Below are 20,134 nucleotides of genomic sequence, written 5' to 3' on the forward strand. Positions count from 1 at the left end.
ACCACGAGCAGGGCCTCATCTGATGATCTTAAGCTTCGAGGTGGGTCGTAGCGGGAGACACGTTCGGACAGATAAGCTGAGCCGGAACCGTTTAGAGCTTTATAGGCTAAAGCCAGCACCTTGAATTGTGCTCGGTAGCTAATCGGCAGCCAGTGGAGCTGGCGTAACAGAGTAGTGGTACGCTCCCTGTACACCGCTCCAGTTATTAACCTGGCAGCCTCCCGTTGGACTAATTGAAGCTTCCGAACAGTCTTCAAAGGCAGCTCCACGTAGAGTGTGTTGCAGTAGTCTAAACGGGATGTAACGAGAGTGTGGACCACTGTGGCGAAGTCCAGTTTCCCAAGGTACGGTCGCAGCTGGCGCACAAGTTTTAACTGTGCGAAGGCTCCCCTAGCCACCGCTGAGACCTGGGGCTCCAGGCTCAACGATGAGTCTAGGATCACCCCCAGACTGCGAACCTACGCCTTCAGGGGGAGTGTGACCCCATCCAGCATAGGCTGTAACCCTATACCCTGTTCGGCCTTCCAACTGACCAGGAGGACCTCTGCCTTGTCTGGATTCAATTTCAATTTGAATCCAGAATGGGGGAAATTGTGGGTTTCTCAAAATTGTTATGGTGTGAGACAAAGTACAGGAAGCTTGACTTGTTCATGAGGAGAACTGTATCTCCTGGGAGCTTCTGGTGGCTCCTTCCACACAGCTGTATAAAATCCACATTAAACTGGATTATATGGCAGCGTGGATTCAGATAACCCAATTTAGAGCAGATTTTGTGGATTATTTGCTTTGATATTCTGGGTTACATGGCTGTGTGGAAGGGCCTGGTGACATGGTTTTCTCCCCTTTTAATTTTTTTGGGGGAGGAAATAAGGGTAGAGTAGTTTCAGGGAGCACAAGATTTATTTATTTATTTATTTAAAGTATTTATATTCCGCCCTTCTCACCCTGAAGGGGACTCAGAGTGGATCACAATGTACACATACAGGGCAAACATTCAATGCCATATGAACATAGAGACAGAGACAAAAACAGAGACACGGAGGCAATTTAACCTTCTCCAGCTTCCAGCTTCCTGAGGATATGCTCGATTCCGGCCACAGGGGGAGCAGATGATTAATCATCCACTGTGAAATCTTGATGGATACTTCCTCATTCCAAATGTTGCTGGACAATTTTATGGTGTTGTAAATTAGCTAAATTAGCCTCCCCACATAAGTGGTCCCTAAATATCCTACTTGATAGATGCAACTATCTTACGGGTTGCTTAGGTCAACAACGAGCAGGGCTATTTTTTTATTTTAATGGTCGGGTGCTCACTCTGACGGGCTGGCCTCAAACTCATGACCTCTTGGTCATAGTGATTTATTGCAGCTGGCTACTAAGCAGCCTGCACCACAGATTGACCCTGGAGACTGGATGAATCCATACATGTTGCTTTGGACACCTGATGACAAATAAAGGTGTTTTTGGAGATGCAGGGGCATGTGATATCTGCAACACTGTCGTGAAACTGTTGCATAAATGGTGTAGAGAGAGATGCCTTTTTTGGACTGAGATACATCATTTATGAAGTGTTGTTAGTGTGAGATAGAAAGTAGGAAAGCCAATTTAATGAGGACATGTTTTACTTAACATTCATTTTGCCTTTGAATTGTAAGAGATTCCAGTAAATGCAAAACTGATGTAAGCCTTGTTTGCCATCAGTTAAAGAACCAAGTATTTGGGTACTTTGCCCTCATAGAGTAAAGAATAACGTGGAAGATACCTCTTATTAACAAAGGAGGACCTTGAAGTAGTATTGAGACTGATGGGACCTCCCAAGTCAGATTGGTTTTTGATGAGAAGCCAGAATGAATATAGCTTAAGCATTTCTTATCTGGAATTCCAAACCCCCGAATACAACCAAATTTGTGTTGCCGAAGGCTTTCATGGCCGGGATCACAGGGTTGTTGTATGTTTTCTGGTACTTCTGGAACATGGCCATACAGTCCAAAAAACATACAACAACAACAACCAAATTTAACATTGTCCACATGGATAATGTGACACCTTTACCAGCTGCTGGTTCAATGGATATTGGACATTGGACATGACCTGTTTCATGCACAAAATTATAAATATTGTATACAATTATTTTCACACTATGTGTATAAGTTGTATAAAAGACATATATGATTTTGTTTGTCCCGATGTGGGCTTCAACTTCAAGATTTGTCATTATGCACATAGATACAAATAAATGTACAGTAGAGTCTCACTTATCCAACATAAACGGGTCAGCAGAATGTTGGATAAGCAAAAATGTTGGATAATATGGAGGGATTAAAGAAAAGCCTATTAATCGTCAAATTACGTTATGATTTTTACAAATTAAGCACCAAAACATCATGTTTTACAACAAGTCTGCCACTTGTTTGGGAGCGTGGCTGCACTTGTATTGTTGTTGGGCGTGTTTGCCTGCTGCATGTTGCTGCCTAGAGAAACAGCTGTGGATCCGGGCAGGAGGCAGACTGCGTTGGATATTACAGAACGTTGGACAAGCGAAGGTTAGATAAGCGAGACTCTACTGTATCCCCCTCAATGGATTGTCACCTTGATGTGATGAGGGGGCTTGCGTGTGCCAATGAACCTGCGGGCACAACCACAGGAGTCGCACACTCCCAGGAGTGGCCACAGGGGAGGATCCAGACCAAGAACAATCCGAAGACCCAAAGACCTCAACGGCGGAGCAGGCGGAGGATAACATGGTACATGTTACAACGGCTGTGAAGGTGGAAGAAGGCTGCAACAGACTGAGAAGCCACTCTTGTTGTGTTAATCACACCACTGCTGGGACCTCAATCTGTGAAGACTGTGTGTTGACCGGCCGTGCACCGACCTCCACACATTAAAAAAAATCACACACAGGCGTCTTCCAAGAAATGGAGGACCATCATCCTCGAACTACGAGGGATCACCTAAATAGTACTCTACTGTATTCCAAAATTCAGAAATATCCTAAATCCAAAGCATGTCTGGTCCTACGTATTCCAGATACTCAACAATTTATAACTGTCCCTGCCAAATTGGGACTGTTGGAAGATATGGATTAACAGTTGCTCCTGGGTTTTCTGTTTTAATTTTTTTGGCATGTTAATAAGGGCTGTCCCCACTATATCAGGACAGTTGGAAGGTGTGGTATTAGAACAGCTTAGAAGATGAAAATGATTTAAAGCCACGTATATAATTAATTAAACCCACAAAATGTATGAATAAAAAATCTAAACAGGATGCAGCAACAGTGAAGGCCTTCCTCCATGTCCTCAAGCAGTGTATTACAATGAGACATAGAGGAGGACCCGACCAGATCTCTGTCAAATGGGCAGGTGTAAATAGGGAGAGGCTCTTCATCAAATATTGAGGGCCCAAGCCTTTTAGGCACTTGAATGTCATTGCCAACACTTTGTATTCAGACAGGCAGTGTATTGATATCCAGATTAAGATACAGATAAGATACCCAGTCACTAAGGGATGCTGAGTCACCAGATGTTGAGAGCAAACCCTCTGTTCAGAGAGAGTGAGTAGGGGAGAGGAAGGTTATAATAGGGCCCTCTGGGAGCTGTTCTGCACCAGGCTTTCCCTTAGGTTTTATTGGTAATATCTAAAAGGTTGCCATGAATAAAATGAGCCATCAGTATGTACTTGAGATACTGAGGGAAGGACAAAAAGGACAGAAAAATAGTATATAGAAGAGATTTGAATTGTTAAGATTGGTTACCCCAAAACCTTGGAGGTGGCATTTTAGAAATACAGTTCCTTGTCTTCCTATTTTGGGGTTTACTATTAGTAAAATGAACCAAGTCTCCTTGTTCCATCTTTTTTCAATACATGTTGAGCATTTCTTATCCAAGATGGTTGGGACCAGAAGTGTTTGGGGCTCTGGACGTTTTCCAATTTTACAATTTTTGCATATATATAATGAGATACGACCCAAGTCTAAACATGAAATTCACTTATGTTTCATATATGCATAGCCTGAAAGTAATTTTATGCCTCATATTTTTAATAATTTTGAAAAATGCCTAAGGTGGCTAAATGCAACATTAAAATCCATAACAAAAAAAATACCTACTCAGTCATCATGGTGAAGAATAAAAATGAGATAAAAACTCAGGATCATGCCAGCCTGTTAAAATGTGGTTACAATAAAATGCAAATTAAAAGAATGTGGAACAAATTATCCCAATAAAGACATTGGAGTGAGCATGGCATAGTAGTTGAACTAGACCAGAGACCAGTTCTCAAATCCCACTCAGTCATGGAAACCCAGTGGGTGACCTTAGCAAAATCACATTTCCTCAGCCTCTGAAGAAAGCAAAGGCAACACTTCTCTGAATAAATCTAGCCAAGACAACCCCATGTTAAGTCACCTTTAATTAGAAATGTCTTGAAGGCACATACCAACAAGAAGACAAAACATCTGCTTAAATAAAATTGACTTATGTGTTGGTGAAAATCTACAAACAGCTAGATGTGTGTTCCTTTCTGTGGGGTTCCATCTTTCAGTCCTCCTGGTACATAGAAATGATGCTCCAGGAGATGGGGGGGGGGGAGAATGAGGGATGAGGAATGATTTTCACCTCCCCTCTCCAATCTCCTGGCACATCATTTCTAATTGCCAGGACTGAAGGAGTATCTTAATGGCGGCTGGGTAAGTTTTTTTTTTTTAAATTTTAAGGGTTGTTTTGAGGGGCTTAGGGGGAGGCTGCCATCCTGCACCTTTGGGCTCCAGGAGCCCAAAAAGTGCACGATGGCTGTGGGGACTCACCTCCGGTTAGTTCCGGTTGGTCCTGGAACTATCGGGGCCGGGGGGGGGGTGAGTCTCCACAGGCCCAATACCCCATTAGATCCAGGCCTTTCAGGAAGGCTCAGATCTAATGGGGTATCTAACCCTGATTTGATCCGAATTAATTTGGTTTTACTGGAGGTTTCATTTGAACACCTCCGCTAAAATTGAGGCAGGTCTTGTTCTGTTGAAGCTTTTGTTTTGTTTTGTTCTTTTGAGCCAGAAGAGTGTTTGGATGGGGATATGACAAAAAGCATCAAGAAGCAATTTTAATGATGTAGTTGAAATGAAATTAGAAGTATGCATAAGCCCCTTTTCATGAAAACAATGTTTATCGCAAAATATGCACAAAAGTATCCAGGAGCAAATATGTTTGGAAATGCTTGCTTGAAAGGCTTAACAGTGTTACTGTTTTGGGATTGGAACATAGGAAGCTGCCTTATACAGAGTCAGTTTTCTGCCTATTGTCACTCAGTGCTGTCTGCTTTCCTGGTGGTAATCTTTCAGGTGTGTGTGTGTGTGTGTGTGTGGAGTGTCTTTCATAACCTTACCTCAAGAGGTCATTGACTGAACCAAGATCCCTCTGCTTGGAAAGAAAATGAAGGAGTTGTGTATGTAAGGAGGTTGTAGTTAGGTAATATCCTTCACAAAATAACAAATTTGTCTTTGAATAGGTAGGCTTTCTAAATGACAAACTTTTCTTTTAAATTATTCACAGCACTTTGTGCCCTCAGGGTACATTCTGCAGTTATGTCTTCAAACTTTTCTTTTCTCTCTGCCAGATTTAGAAATGCATTCCTTTACATACAAAAAAGGTGGGTATTCTTACAGCATTATTATGAACTTCCAACTGTTAACCTTTATGAATATCAAATCTCAAAGGGCTATGTGAGTACAGTATGCCCCCAAATTCACAGGAGAGATGTTCCAAAACCCCCATAAATGCCCGAGACCACAGATAATAATGAACCTTTCAATTTTACTATACTTGGGCCATGATCATATCATAGAATAGTACTGGAGAACCTTGAAAAGTTCATAAACCCCTCAGCAGGATGGAGGATATTTTTGAAGCATGGGTAAGTGATATTGAGGTGGACACTGAATCCATGGATAAGAGCCCATACTGTATGACCTGATGCTAGCAGCAATATTAACCTGAAACAAAGGACCTCATCACATGGATGAGGTCCCACTGAATGATTTGCCATGACCTGTGGTGAATCAGTGGGACAACAGGGCAATCCCTGCACCCTACCCCACCCCACCAGTAGCTGATGCCTCCCCATCCCACGTGCGGAAGTGTTGCCCCATGGTTTTCTATGGAACATGGGAAGCCTCCTTTGTTCTGAGGGAAGCCTCCTGCAACACAATCAGGATGCTTCCTCCACTGGGGCCCACCAGAAGGTGCTGTACGTCGTGTGATGGTGTCTGGCAGGTGGCAAGGAGGAAGTGTCCTGAAAGTGTCCTAGGACACTTAATTTACCTCATGCAATAAGGCTGAAAGTCTACTTCTGAGATTCTCCATCTACAGTGGTTGGCTGTTCAACGAAAAACCTATTCCTTTCTCCAAACAGGGGCTTGATTAGGTACAGGAAAGGAATGCTTTAAAATAATTTATTGCAAGTTTTATTTACAACCCGTTTAATTCTGGACCAAAACATTGGGGTTTGCTTTAATTAAGTCTGAGGAGACTTCCTGTCAAGCTGGAGGTATTTAGTGAAATTAAAATTGTCATTGGAGTATAAATTGAGTGCCAGGGTCTGGTGGCATCCTTATCCTCCTTCCCATTCTTTTTGTTTTTATAGCTGATGTTTGTCATATAACAGAGATGCATTTCAAGCCTGGACAGAGCTCTCACATATTTTCCCTATAGTTCATTTCAAAACTCTGGGGTCACACACATGCCTCCATTTGCAACCAGATCACGGTCTTTGCTGCTCCACATCTGATGGAAAGCGTAAAGAGTTTGATCTATAATTTACACAGATGTTCGTCTAGGGAGTGATTTGATGTACTGGGAAAATATAGACCTTGGCTCTGTCTCTTCTTTTAATTTTGAAAGTCTTGTGGATCAAGGAAGAGCACTGATGATAAAATATGACAAGAATGATTGGCTTCCTCGGGCCCACTACCACACACCTTCCTCGTCCCTTCTCCTCTAGAGAAAATCCTCTGATGCCGTCTGTCTGCAGAGGTTATTTGATCAAGGAGTAAAGAGGGAATGTGACACAGGATCACCTGCCTCCTTTCCCAGCACTTCAACACACTGGCTTCACAAATACTTTTCTGTGCAACCTTTCAGTAAATTGTTCTCGATGCTCTTCCTTGGCACCAGAAAAACCCTCCAGATGAAAGCCCCTCAGCAACTTAACTCCCTGCCTGCACTTCAAGATACTTGGGTTATATTTTGTAAATGTAAACATTTATAAGTGTTGCTGCCACAAAAATAAGGGCAGGCTAGCATCTGCCCTTGGAGGACTGTGCCCTCCAACATTTCATGGATGAAAGCCAGGACGCATGTGGCCAAGAAAGGTCTGAATGTGGTCAAGATGGTAAGATATTAATGAAGAGGAACATAGAAATGAGGGGCGGCTACAGCACTTTGCTTCTGTCTACTGCAAAGGGCCAGATTCTCTCTTCTCCCTGCTCCCACTGAATCAATTGAAAGCAAACTACAGTAGAGTCTCACTTATCCAACATTCGCTTATCCAACGTTCTGGATTATCCAACGCATTTTTGTAGTCAGTGTTTTCAATACATCATGATATTTTGGTGCTAAATTCGTAAATACAGTAATAATTACTACATAGCATTACTGCGCATTGAACTACTTTTTCTGTCAAATTTGTTGTATAACATTATGTTTTGGTGCTTAATTTGTAAAATCATAACCTAATTTGATGTTTAATAGACCTTTCCTTGATCCCTCCTTATTATCAAACATATTCGCTTATCCAACATTCTGCGGGCCCGTTTACTGTACTGTACTTTGGCACGTTGAAGTCACTTTGCAGCCATTGAAGTAGGCTAAGGACAAGAAGGCTCAAATTGATCCTACACTGCTTGTTGCTACTTTAGAAGGAAAAATAAGACATTTAACTAATCTCTCTGGACTAGATCATATAGTGTTAACCCATTGCTCTGTTTTAAAATTTCAATGTATTGTAGCCCAGCCTCCATCTGAGCTGTCAGGTGAGCCTGAGGTTGGACCTGTTCAGCTTGTGACTGTCCCTGCACCTGCCTTGTCAGAGGACTCTGGGTTTGGGCCTGAGAAGCAGCCAGAGTTTGTCCCAGTAGATTCTGGGACCAGAAACATAATGGTTGCAAGCAGGCAGCTTGAACCGCATTCCTCAAAGGAGTCAAGGTCAGATCTCCTGGTGCCAGATGGACATTCTAGTTCAGATTCTGGAAGTGATAAGGCGGATAGGGCTAATGAGCTTGACAGAAGAAAGGCGATAACTCAGCAGAGAAAAGAAAGGGAATATGTCAGAAGAAGTAAACAATTGCTTTTGAAACAAAATAATGAGCAGACTTCTCACTGGAAGGGACCTTGAATTTCCCTTAAGAATGGCTGCTTTCTCTGACAGAGTCAGAGGTGGTAACTTTGCTTATCCAAGAGAGGAAGATCTCTGCCTTGTGCTCCTGTGAATTCCATGTTATTTCTTGCAGCTTTGTATCCTGATTCGAGTTCCAGACTTGTTCTTGTTTCTGGGGATTCCTGAATGTTCCAGTAATTTTGCAGTTTGGATTTCTGCTCCAGCCAAGACTCTTGCCTTGTGCTCCAGCATTGACCCTGTACTTTGGACTAAACTTGGAGTTTTGTTCCTGTGTTCCAGTTTTGCTTCCTGTGTTTCCAGTTTGACTCATGCCTTGGATTAATCCTTGATATCTTGTTCGGACTATTCATGATACCTTTCTTGGGACTTACTTTGATATCCGGTTTGGACTATGTTCTTTGAGTGACCTTTATAGACTCTTGCTTCAAGATTTTCAAGTCCTTTTTTCTTGTGAATTCAACCCCATTTTATTGACTTTGAACTTTGATTGGCTATTGCTTGCATATAATCTTCAATAAACAGCTTGCTTGCTTATATTCTGGGGCTCCAGTGTGATTTTGTGGTGCCTACGCAGCCAAGGGGTTCAACACAATGGATTTGCGAACCCATTGCTCTGTTTTAAAATGGCTCACTCCTCCCTATTACTTCCCTTCACATATTAATACATGGCTATCATGTCTCCTCTCAGTCTTCTCTTCAGCAGGCTAAACATGCCCAGCTCTTTAAGCTCCTCCTCCTAGGGCTTGTTCTCCAGACCCTTGATCATTTTAGTCACCCTTCTCTGGACACATTCCAGCTTCTCAACATCTCTCTTCAATTTCAGTACCCAGAATTAGACACCGTATTCCAGGTGTGGTCTGACCAAGGCAGAATAGAGGGGTGGCATGACTTCCCTGGATCTAGACCAGGAGTCCCCAAACAAAGGCCTGCGGGTCGGATGCGGCCCTCCAAGGTCATTTACCTGGCCCTTGTCCTAAACTTTAGACTTAGGGTTGACCTAAGTCTGAAATGATTTGAAAGCACACAACAACAACAATCCTAATTTTGGACTATTTCATCATAGTACACCCCCCCCCCCCAACAGTCTTTGGGACCGTGAACTGACTCTTCACTTAAAAACTTTGAGGACGCCTGATCTAGACACTAAACTCCTATTTATGCAGGCCAGAATCCCATTGGCTTTTTTAGCTGCCACATGGCATTGTTGGCTCATGTTTAACTTGTTGTCCAAGAGCTTTGGAATTGTTAACTTTGATTGTAAGAACCAGAACCAGATCGAAAGAACTAGTTCAGAACCAATATAGGTATCGATCTTCTTGGCTACTAACTGTTCATCTGAGCAAATTTTCTGTCATTTCCCAACTCTCAATTAACTGAGTGTGCGCAGAGATTTTAATGAAGGAGCAAAGGCATCAGTGACTTGGAGAAACACACTAAAGGCTTTGTTATGGGAATTCCATTCTCAGACAGTATACTCATGGTGCAAATCCCACCTAGTTTCATTCAAGGAAAGAGCTGAGAGAGGACTGGCAGGAAGGGAAGAAATGCAAAAAACATCTTTAATAGTATCAGTTTACACCACAGAGGGTCAGGATGGATAGACCAGAAGGAAGACTACTTTGAGTTACTCAAATACCTAAAGCTATGATACTGTCCTCTCTGAAGCATTCTTGAATCTTCAATGCTAAGCACTGTTGCATTTCTGACATACACCTGTCTGCAAATTTTCACAAAGGTGCGTGTGTGTGTGTGTGGGGGGGGGGATGCAGTGGCTAAAAGGTAGTTTTTTTGAGAGAGAATGTGTCGACATATCATAGTTTCACTTGTGCAGAACTTTATGATACATCCAAGATTTCAGCCATCTTTTAAGTGTATCTCATTATCTTTACTTGCTATAATGATTGAAAACTGATTACTGTTATCACTCTGTTGAGAACAATCAGAGCTTGAAAAAGTTATACATGTAAACTACAACTGGCCATGCTAGATGGAGTCCAAAAGTTCTATTCCCAAAAAGCAACGTTCCCAAATTCTGCTCATTCCCTAATAGGGAGTGTCATAGTCGGAGAGGTTTTGACAGTCTAGCTGTAGGGATATTTGAGACTCATGGCCAACATCTTTCACAGAATCATGCATTTATCTTTGGAAATATAGATATTTTAAAACAATGAGAAAAATATGCTTTTTAAATGCTCATGGAGCTTTGTGCCCTAAGGCGATGCTTTGCAGGAATCTTTTCAGACTTTGTTCCTCCCTATGCTGGATGTAGACATTTAGTTCTTTTCAGACTATAGAAATAATAGGGGACATTTGTGCAGCATCACGCCAGAGTTCAACCTTCTGACAGTGATAGATTATGAGATACAGACAGAATGACAGCATCTGAGCTGTTGAGGTTGTGGCTTAGACAAATTTGCACACCAAACAAGGTCCCCACACATAGATCCAGAGTAGCTGTGTCAGCCCAGCTTTGGTTTATGTTGTCACGGCACAGTTGTTTTGTGTCATGAGTTCTTTTCCTAACATCCATTTTCCCCGTCTCCTATGTCCCCATGGGTTGTTTAGTTGAACAATGAGACAGGATGCATTGGCAGATTTTGCTTGCCTGTCCCTAGAGTTATTTACTACTTTTCCATCCTATACATTTGAGCTGTTCTGGACCAATGCAATCTTGCAATATCCGAGCAAGAGAAAAACAAGGTCAGATAGGCAACGAGGAGTAGAAGGCTACAATCTGCTGTACTCACAGGTGACAAATGTGATGTCCAATTTGCAGAAATTTTATACCAGCAATGAGTCACTTCAGGGAAATTTCCCCCTCTTAAATTTTGTACTGTTCAGACATGTGCCTGCAGATAAATTCCCAAATGTTTTCAGTAAAGTCAGTTCAAGTAAGCTTTAAAAAGAAACATGAATCAATACTGGCATTTGGTGAACAGTTAATTCTGATAAGAAGTTATTTGTGGGACACGTCCTGCTTTTAAAGAATGGCTGCTAACTACAGAACCACTGTTCCAGAGAGCAAATTGTGACATCTATCTTTGGTTTCACATAGATACTGTGGAAATACAAGGCTCCAAAGACCTATATATTTCTCACAGAAATTGGAAGAGTTACCTTTTGGGGCATGTCACATGCTGGCTGAAAGATTCTGTGACTTGTACTCCAAAAAATTTTTGGCTTTACAATAGCATTCTAGCATATTGAGTGCTTGGCAGATGAAAATTGCATTGTATCTGTAAGAGAATAAAATTAATTAGTGTGGATATTATTTCTACTTTATTAACACAAAGAACAAATGATATTGTATATAGAAATCAATTTTTCATTCATGCATGGCTGTGCCTGCAAATAAAATTGTCCATAAAAAATCATCATTCCATACGGTTTGGGGCTTACAATTATAGAATCTCAGAGCTGGAAGAGACCCAAGGGTCATCCAGTCCAACCTGCTACCATGCAGGAATACAGAATCAAAGCCCCACAACAGATGGTCATCCAGTCTCTGCTTAAAATCCTCCAGAAAAGGAGACTCCACTACACTCAGAGGCAGCAGATTCCACTATCAAACAGCTCTTACTATTGGGAAGGTATTTTTTTCTGCAGTTGGAATACATTGCTCTGTGTTCTAGTCCCCAGAGCAGCAGAAAGCACGCTTGTCCCCTCCTCAAAGTGACATACTTTCAGATATTTAAACACAGCTATCATGGCCGCTTGCGACTTTCTCTTCTGCAAGCTAAACATACCCAGTTCTCTCAGCCATTCCTTATAGGACTTGGTTTCCAAACCTTTGATCATTTGGTTGCAATTCTCTGGACACATTCAAGCTTGCAAATTTAGCTTCTTGAATTATGATATCCAGAGCTAGACACAGTCCTCCAGATGAGGTCTGGCCAAGGCATAATACATTAGAACAATGACTTCCCTCAATCTTGGCACTACATTCCTATTGATGAAGCCTAGAATTTCATTGGCTTTTTAAGCTGCCACATCACATTCTTGACTCATATTCAATTTGTGGTCTACTAAGACTCCTAATCTGTTAAGATCATTTTGAATTCTGATCTTGTCCTCTGGACTATTAGTTGTCCCTCCTATTTGGTTTTATCCACAAATTTGATAGGCATGCCCATCATCCAAGCCACTGGTGAAGATATTTATGTTATTTTGCATGTACACACTATGATATTTTGCTGTTGATTAAAAATATTTATTATATATCAAAAGTAAACATTAACTATAGCAACTCTTAGAACTTTTATTTCTTCTTCTTCCTCTAACAATGAAAAATGGGAAGGAAACCCCTAAAATGGTTGTAGAAAAAAGATAAGAAAACCTAATAACCTAAAAAAAAAGAGAGAGTGAATGTGAAAGAATAGTAATTGTTGCTATGCTACTTGGATGCCACTTGCTTTTTTTTCTGTGCGAGTTGCAAGCTAATGCTTCTAGTTATTTGGGGTGGGTTGTTTTACTCACACAGAGGTATACACACACACACACACACACACACACACATTCCCAAGCCAACAATTAAGTGTAGAAAACTCTAAGGAAACAAGAGGCATAATCTTTCAACAAGCAATCAACAGCATACCAATTCTAGCCAAGCTTTTGAACGCATTTGAAATAAATTCTAGGTCAATCTAATGTTGAATCCTTTCAGAGAGGAAAGGTCATTTGTGAATATCGGAGCTGAGGTCTTTGTAGCTCACTAAATATGGAAACAAAGGTCCAATATTTTGTAGCAGGAGGATAAAGTTTAATGACTAATATATGGTGCAGGCCTGCTGCAGGATTAATGATAAACTATGTCTGATTTGAATATATCCCTTGAGCCATCCAAAGGCGAGATTCAGAGATTACAAGATACCCTCTCCTCTTGCATTTGCTTAAGACCTGATCCAGAAAACTTGGGAAACAATTTTGACAGAGTATTTTACCATACCACACCAGGATAATATAATACCCACCAAAATATTTACTTCAGTCTAGAAAACCTCTCAGGTATTCCAGGGTCAGCTATGCATCTTGCAAGTGAGCCACTGCATCAGTTAAGGTGATAGTTCAACATGTGTTCTCATATCCTGAAAATAGCAGAGCTTCTCCAAATGGGGAAAAGGCCATTGTGGGAGTTAAAGTCCAAAACACGTGGAGGGCCAAAGTTTGTCCGTGCCTGGTGTAGAGCCAGCCTGAGCTGTGCTGGAGAACAGTAGGCAGATTTGCAATGTGGTCTTTAAAAATCCACACACATTTGGGTTCTCAGCTCACTTAAGGGAGAAATTTGCCTTCAGTCTGTCTGTCACGGGCCAAGTGTGGGCAGAAAAGCATTTCCCCCTGTAGCTTCCTGTCTTTACCATAGCAATGTTTTGAAGTGAAGTCACTTATTTTTAAACTGGAAAACATTGGAGAAAGTGAAAAGGTAGAGCTAGAGATATGAGGGTGTGTCTACTGTTAAATTAATGCAGTTTGATATCACTTTCATTGCCATTAGTTTTACAAGGCCTTCCCTGCCAAATAGTATTAATTCTCCAGTGTAGATGCACTCTAAGAGGGACCTTTCCCTGGTCTTAGACATTGACTCACTAGCAGACAAATTAAGTATCTTTGGGTAGTTGCGATAGACTTAGGGTTTAGATTTGAAGAGAGAGAGAAAAAAATTAATTAAATTTTGGAAGAAATCATCCTTTCCCCAGTTGTTGTGAGATACAATCATATCATGGTAAATGCCACTGCCTGGGCCTGAGAAAATACATAAGTTAAGAGGGTTCAAAAACACTGGGAAAGAGAGTAATATGCTGAAAGGAAGAGAATTGAGATTTTAAAAAAGGGGGGGAGAGAGACCTGAAGGAAAGAAGAAATCCAGATGAACCATAGAAAGCACAGTGAAAAGGAAAGTGGGAGGGATATACTGAAGGTAATGGACAGGCAATGGGTTTTAATTGGAAGGGAGCTGCGAAGAATGGAACGCCAACATTTTGCTTTGTGTCGGTTTGTTTCTCTGGACATTAATTAGGTAGCCCTCGCCCGGTTCTTTCAGCTCATGAATAGCTGAAAAGCAAATGGGGAAGCGTCCCTGAGCAGCTCAGTCAAAAAACTTGTTTGCCAAATGTATGAATAAGCTCTTAGGCAAAGCAGTCCTTTGCAGACAGAAAACCCTTGTTTCCACACTGAAGGGTCTTTAGCCCAGTCTATTTGAATGCCAGTTACGAGAATATTGTCTTGGATTCTCCTGCCCAAAAAGCAGGTAAAAATACAAAAAAATGTCTTTCTTGGTCCCAGCAAAACGGATCCCAGCCCCGATGTGCCCTTTTGGATTTTTTTTACCAGGCAGCGATGCCGAACCACCTCCTGCCTCTTTAACTGGGGCTGTCGCTAAGCAGGGCCCAAAGGGGGAGAAATAAAATTGTTTTGACAAACACATTTTCTCAAGAAACCTCTGGAGAGTTGCTGTAGCTAAACAGAACGGGGGCTGAATGGGGATGGGTTGCCATGGAAACCGCAGAGAGCCAGAACCCATGAACTAAAGCATCCTAATAATACCTCCAGCCTCACAAAACCGGCTCAGGGGCGGAAGCGCAGCAGAAGGGGGATCCAAAGCGATAGGGCTCCGGGGCCTGGATACAGGGAAGGCCGGGAGGAAAGGGCCAGAGAGATGTCAGCCCATGTGCACAGGCCCGGCCCTGGGATTCCCTGGTCACCAGGCGCAGGGCAAAAGGCTGGGTGTGTGACCAGGAGTCAAACGGGGTGGGCACGCAGTCAAGAGCCAGGTCACATTATTAGGGCCTCATCACGCTAGAGCTTGGATCCTCTTTCAATCCACTTTCAATCCACTTTAGAGAGGGGCCTTTAAACAGCTCAGGCAGACAGGTCCCGGGCCTCACCAAACTACAAAGCCCAGAATTCTGCAGGAAGCATAAACCGGATTTAAAGTGGATTCATCCTCTAGTGCAGGCATGGGCAAACTAAGGCCCAGAGACCAGATGCAGCCTCCTGGGTGCTTACCTCAGGCCCTCCCAATTTTCCCTGTTCTCTCAGCATAAGGGCACAGTGGCCTGCTGCATCCTTATTCAGAAAGGGGAGGAAGGCATGCAGCAGGTGAGAGCACTCTGTAGCACTCTCAGCCACTGTATGTATCACCCGCCTCCCGGCATAAGGATGGTGTAAGCGACTCCATCCTTATGCCAAGAGGATGGGCTGAGGAAGGCACACAGCAACTAAGAGCTCTCTGGAGCGCTCTCAGCCATCACCTGTCTTGATCTCTTCCCAACAAAATGCTGAGAGAACAGCCTGAAGATCGGAAGAGAAGGATTGGGGAGGAGGATCGGGGTAGTCACAGCATGTCTTGTTTTCCTCCCGTCATAAGGATGGGACGAGCAGTCCCATCCTTATGCTAGGAGGACAACCTAAGAATGACCCGGGCCCTACCCCGCCCCCACCCGTCCCCACCCTTTTACAGGCCCTCTGCCTCCTGGGCCCATTCCACCCAGTGCGTGCCTGGCCGCCCTCTTTCCTAGCCCTCTCAGTTGGGCCCTCAATGCGGCCCCAAGGCAAAAGTTTGCCCATGCCTGCTCTAGTGTGATGGCACACATAAGTCTCTATTAATCATAGAGTCACAGAATAAAATTATACCATTGGAAGAGATCCCAAGGGCCATCCAGGCCAAACCCCTGCCATGCAAATCAAAGTACAGTAGAGTCTCACTTATCCAACATAAACGGGCCGGCAGAACATTGGATAAGTAAATATGTTGGATAATAAGGAGAGATTCAGAAAAGGCCTATTAAACATCAAAATAGTTTATGATTTTACAAATTAAGCACCAAAACATCATGTTATACAACAAATTTGACAGAAAAAGTAGTTCATTACACATTAATGCTATGTAGTAATTACTATATTTTACTGTAGTATAAACATTTGTTTTAACTTCTCTTTTATCATCTTCTTGTGTTTTAAACTGTGTATATTGTTAATGTATTTGCACTGTTACTTTTGTAACATTGTGAGCTGCCCAGAGTCCCCACGGGGAGATGGTGGTGGGGTATAAATAAAGTTTTATTATTATTATTGTTATTTACAAATTTAGCACCAAAATATCACAAAGCATTGAAAACACTGACTACAAAAATGTGTTGGATAATCCAGAACATTGGATAAGTGAGACTCTACTGTATTCCCAATAGGTGGCCGTCCAACCTCTGTTTAAAAACTTCCTGGGAAGGAGACTCCATAAGACTCTGAGGCAGCATATTCCCTTGACGAGCAGGAAGTTCTTCCTGTTGTGTAAGTGGAATCTCTTCAGCCCCCAGAGCAGCAGAAAACAAGCCTGTCCCCTCCTAAAGGTGATATCCTTTCATCTATTTAAATATGGCTATTATGTCCCCACTCAGCCTTCTCTTCTCCAAGCTAAACATACCTAGTTCCCTCAGCCATTCCTCATAGGGCTTGGCTTCCACACCTTTGGCCATTTTGGTTGGCCTTCTCTGGACACATTCAAGCTTGTCAATATCCCTCTTGGATTGTGGTGCACAGAACTGGGGACACTATTTCAGGTGGTCAAAAGAGAATACAGTGTGACCATGACTTTCCTTGATCTCGACACTGTACTCCTATTGATGCAGCCTAGAAGTGCATTAGCTTTTTTAGCTGCTGCATCCCATGGTTGACTCATGTTTATCTTGGTCTACTAAGACAGACTCCTAGATCCCTTTCACATTGACTGTTTTCAAGCCAGGTGTCACCTGTCCTAAATCTGTGTATTTCATTTTTATTGCTTAAGTGCAGTACCATACATTTCTACCTGTTGAACATTATTTTGTTCATTTTTGCCCAGCTCTCTAATCTGTAATTGTCATTTTGGATTCAAATCCTGTCATCTGGGGTATTAGCTCCCAATTTGGTGTCATCTGCAAATTTGATAAGTGTGCCTTCTGTTCCATTATCCAAGTCATTGATAAAGATGTTGAATAGCCCTGGGCCCAGGACAGACCCTCGTGGCACCCCACTGGTCACTTATCTCCAGGATGAAGAAGGAAGAGCTACTCGACAAAAGCACCCTTTGCATTCGTCCAGTTAAGCAATCCTCAACCCATCGAACAGTAGCATTGTCTGTCCCACATCTTCTTAGCTTCTTTGTGAGAATCTCTTTACTTCCTGGCTCTTATTTCCTTCTGCCCCGATGTCCATCCTTCTCCTCCTCTCTGGCCCACTTCTCCCTTTTTCTTCCCTCCTTCCCCGCCCACTTGTTCTTCCCTTCCCTGTGGTTCCCATCTGCTGCACCTCCTTTCACCCCCTATTCTTTGCTCATTTCCTCCCATCTGTCTCTTCTCCCGCTTTTCATTCCTTTTGTCGCAGGGGCAGGTTGAGCCTCCCCGACCCATTCTGTCCACGGCTTCCCCACCGAGGCTGCTACGAGGGGGCCAATTAGTGCAAATTATCTTGCTGGCAGAGGTCCATTGGCACAGCCACACAAATAAGTGGAAACCATTTCCTGTGGCTCAGTAGGTTCAGGCCCAAACGGGGAGTTCAGTCAATTGAACCAAACTGTTAAAGTCACTGCTGTGTGGAGTCTCCAAGTTCAAACTTGCTTCCCCCCCCCCCCCAAAAAAAACCCTCAAACAAACCAGAAAGGCTTAACAAGCTACCATATATTAAGGACAGAGTTAGTTGTGTTTTTTTTTTTCAAAGACTGTGTGAACCACAATGTACAAGCACTTCAAACCCTGACCATAGGCAGAGTATATTGGCTAGAAAGCATATGGCATTTGCTTCATGTTCAGGTTTCAAGCACTCCTTCTTATGTTAGATTCTGATCTTGAGCAATGATGGCTGGATTTAAAAATGCAGATCACGTCAACTAAAAAAGAGACACCCCCTTGCTGATATCTTTCCTTTAAATTGTATTGCATATTTTCTTATTCCTTCCTTCTCTCTGTATATACATATATTTTAGACGGTACTCAATCACATTTGCCATCGCATTTGTTTGGAGTTATTTTACATGTAAAGTGCCATGTACATTGAGATTGCTAGACAAATAAATAAATAATTCTACAGTTAAATGTTTTTCTTCAACGTCGTGTGTTCCTGCATAGTAGAGGATGGTGCTATAGAAATACATTGGCAGTGCTAAATAAATAAAGAATTCTACAGCTAAATGCTAATCTTCAACACTGTGTTGAAGAGACATACTCTCCCAGGCTGCTTCATTAGTTCTAAAACTACCAACAAGTTTTTGACTCAAAACTCAATTGCTACTCATTCTTGGTGTCTCTCTGTCCATTCCTAAATGCCTGTAAGTGTCATGTTCCCAAGGGCAGAGAAGTCCTCAATCACCTATCAAGTTTGTCACACAAAACCTTGATTATTAGCTTTCTCGGTAATTGTTAATTTACATAATTCCTAACTATAAATATCAATGAAGCAGAAACCCTTTTTGGAAATGTTTGTTTAATGTATTTCACTAGCATACATGTGGTCTAATGGGTGATTGGAGAGCCTATGCATGTGAGTATTTACCATTTGCACCTGACAGGAGCCAATTTCATTCATAGTACAGAAAGGTACATCCCTCTGTTCTGACCAAAAACATCAAGACATCCTCTACTGTGCCCGGGCTGTGGCACAAGCTGGTGAGCAGCCAGCTGCAGCCAGCTGAGACCAATCACTCTGACCAAGAGGTCATGAGTTCGAGGCCAGCTCGGAGCCCGCATTTATCTTCTGTCTTTGTTCTATGTCAAGGCATTGAATGTTTGCCTTATATGTGTAATGTGATCTGCCCTGAGTCCCCTTCGGGGTGAGAAGGGTGGAATATAAATACTGCAAATAAATAAATAAATAAATACTGTTTCTCATCTTTAGCATAGCCACTGGTGGTTGAACAAAAAGGACACTTGTCAAAGCAGGAAGGTGCCTCACACTTCTGGCTAAAGCACACCTATATTTGGACTGCAGGCCTCCTATCATCTTCATAATTTATGAACATACTCTTTTAAGGATTCTCAAAGTGGCATGGACTAACACTCAGAAAATTGCTTTATTTAAAAAAAAACTATACAATTGGGCCACTCAGTTCACTGTTGTCTAGACTGACTGGTAAGAGTTCTTGATGGTTTTAGATAGGAATCTTGTGGAGTTCTACTAGAGATTGAGAGACAGTGGTTTCAGTGTTGAACTAGGAGTCTCCGAGACCAGGTTTGAATCTGCATTCACTTATGAAATTCCACTGAGTGACCTTCTGACAGCTTCAGAAGATGGCAACAGCAAACTGCCTCTGAAGAAATCTCAGAAGAAAAACCTGTGGGTTGATGTAAATCAGAAACAATTTGAATTCATATAAAAAGTACAACAAGCCTGAAGATGCCAGGGATTGAATCTGTCAGGTAAAATGGCCCCTAATATGATGAGGTGTCTTGTATTTCAGAGAGCCAGCATGGCATAGAAATTTGATTGTTGGACTACAGTTCTGAAAACCAGCGATCGAATCACATTCAGAAGCAACTAAAAGTATCTATTTCAATTATTTTTGAGAATGGAATTAAAAATAATGGTTGCCTTTAAAAATGTAAGTGGAATAATAAGAAATTATTTTGGGGTGTCTTAGACTTTCAACTGTGGCTAAATATTTTCTGAAAGTAGCTTTCTATGCTCATAATATTGTCCCATACCTTTCCCCAAGCCTTTCCAGACAGGTGTATACAAGATGTGCAGTGGAAGACCTGAGTCTTCAATCCCATGCTTTGGGTGATTT

This window comes from Anolis carolinensis, chromosome 2 (genome assembly GCF_035594765.1).
Source record: "Anolis carolinensis isolate JA03-04 chromosome 2, rAnoCar3.1.pri, whole genome shotgun sequence".
Taxonomy (NCBI): Eukaryota; Metazoa; Chordata; class Lepidosauria; order Squamata; family Dactyloidae; genus Anolis; species Anolis carolinensis.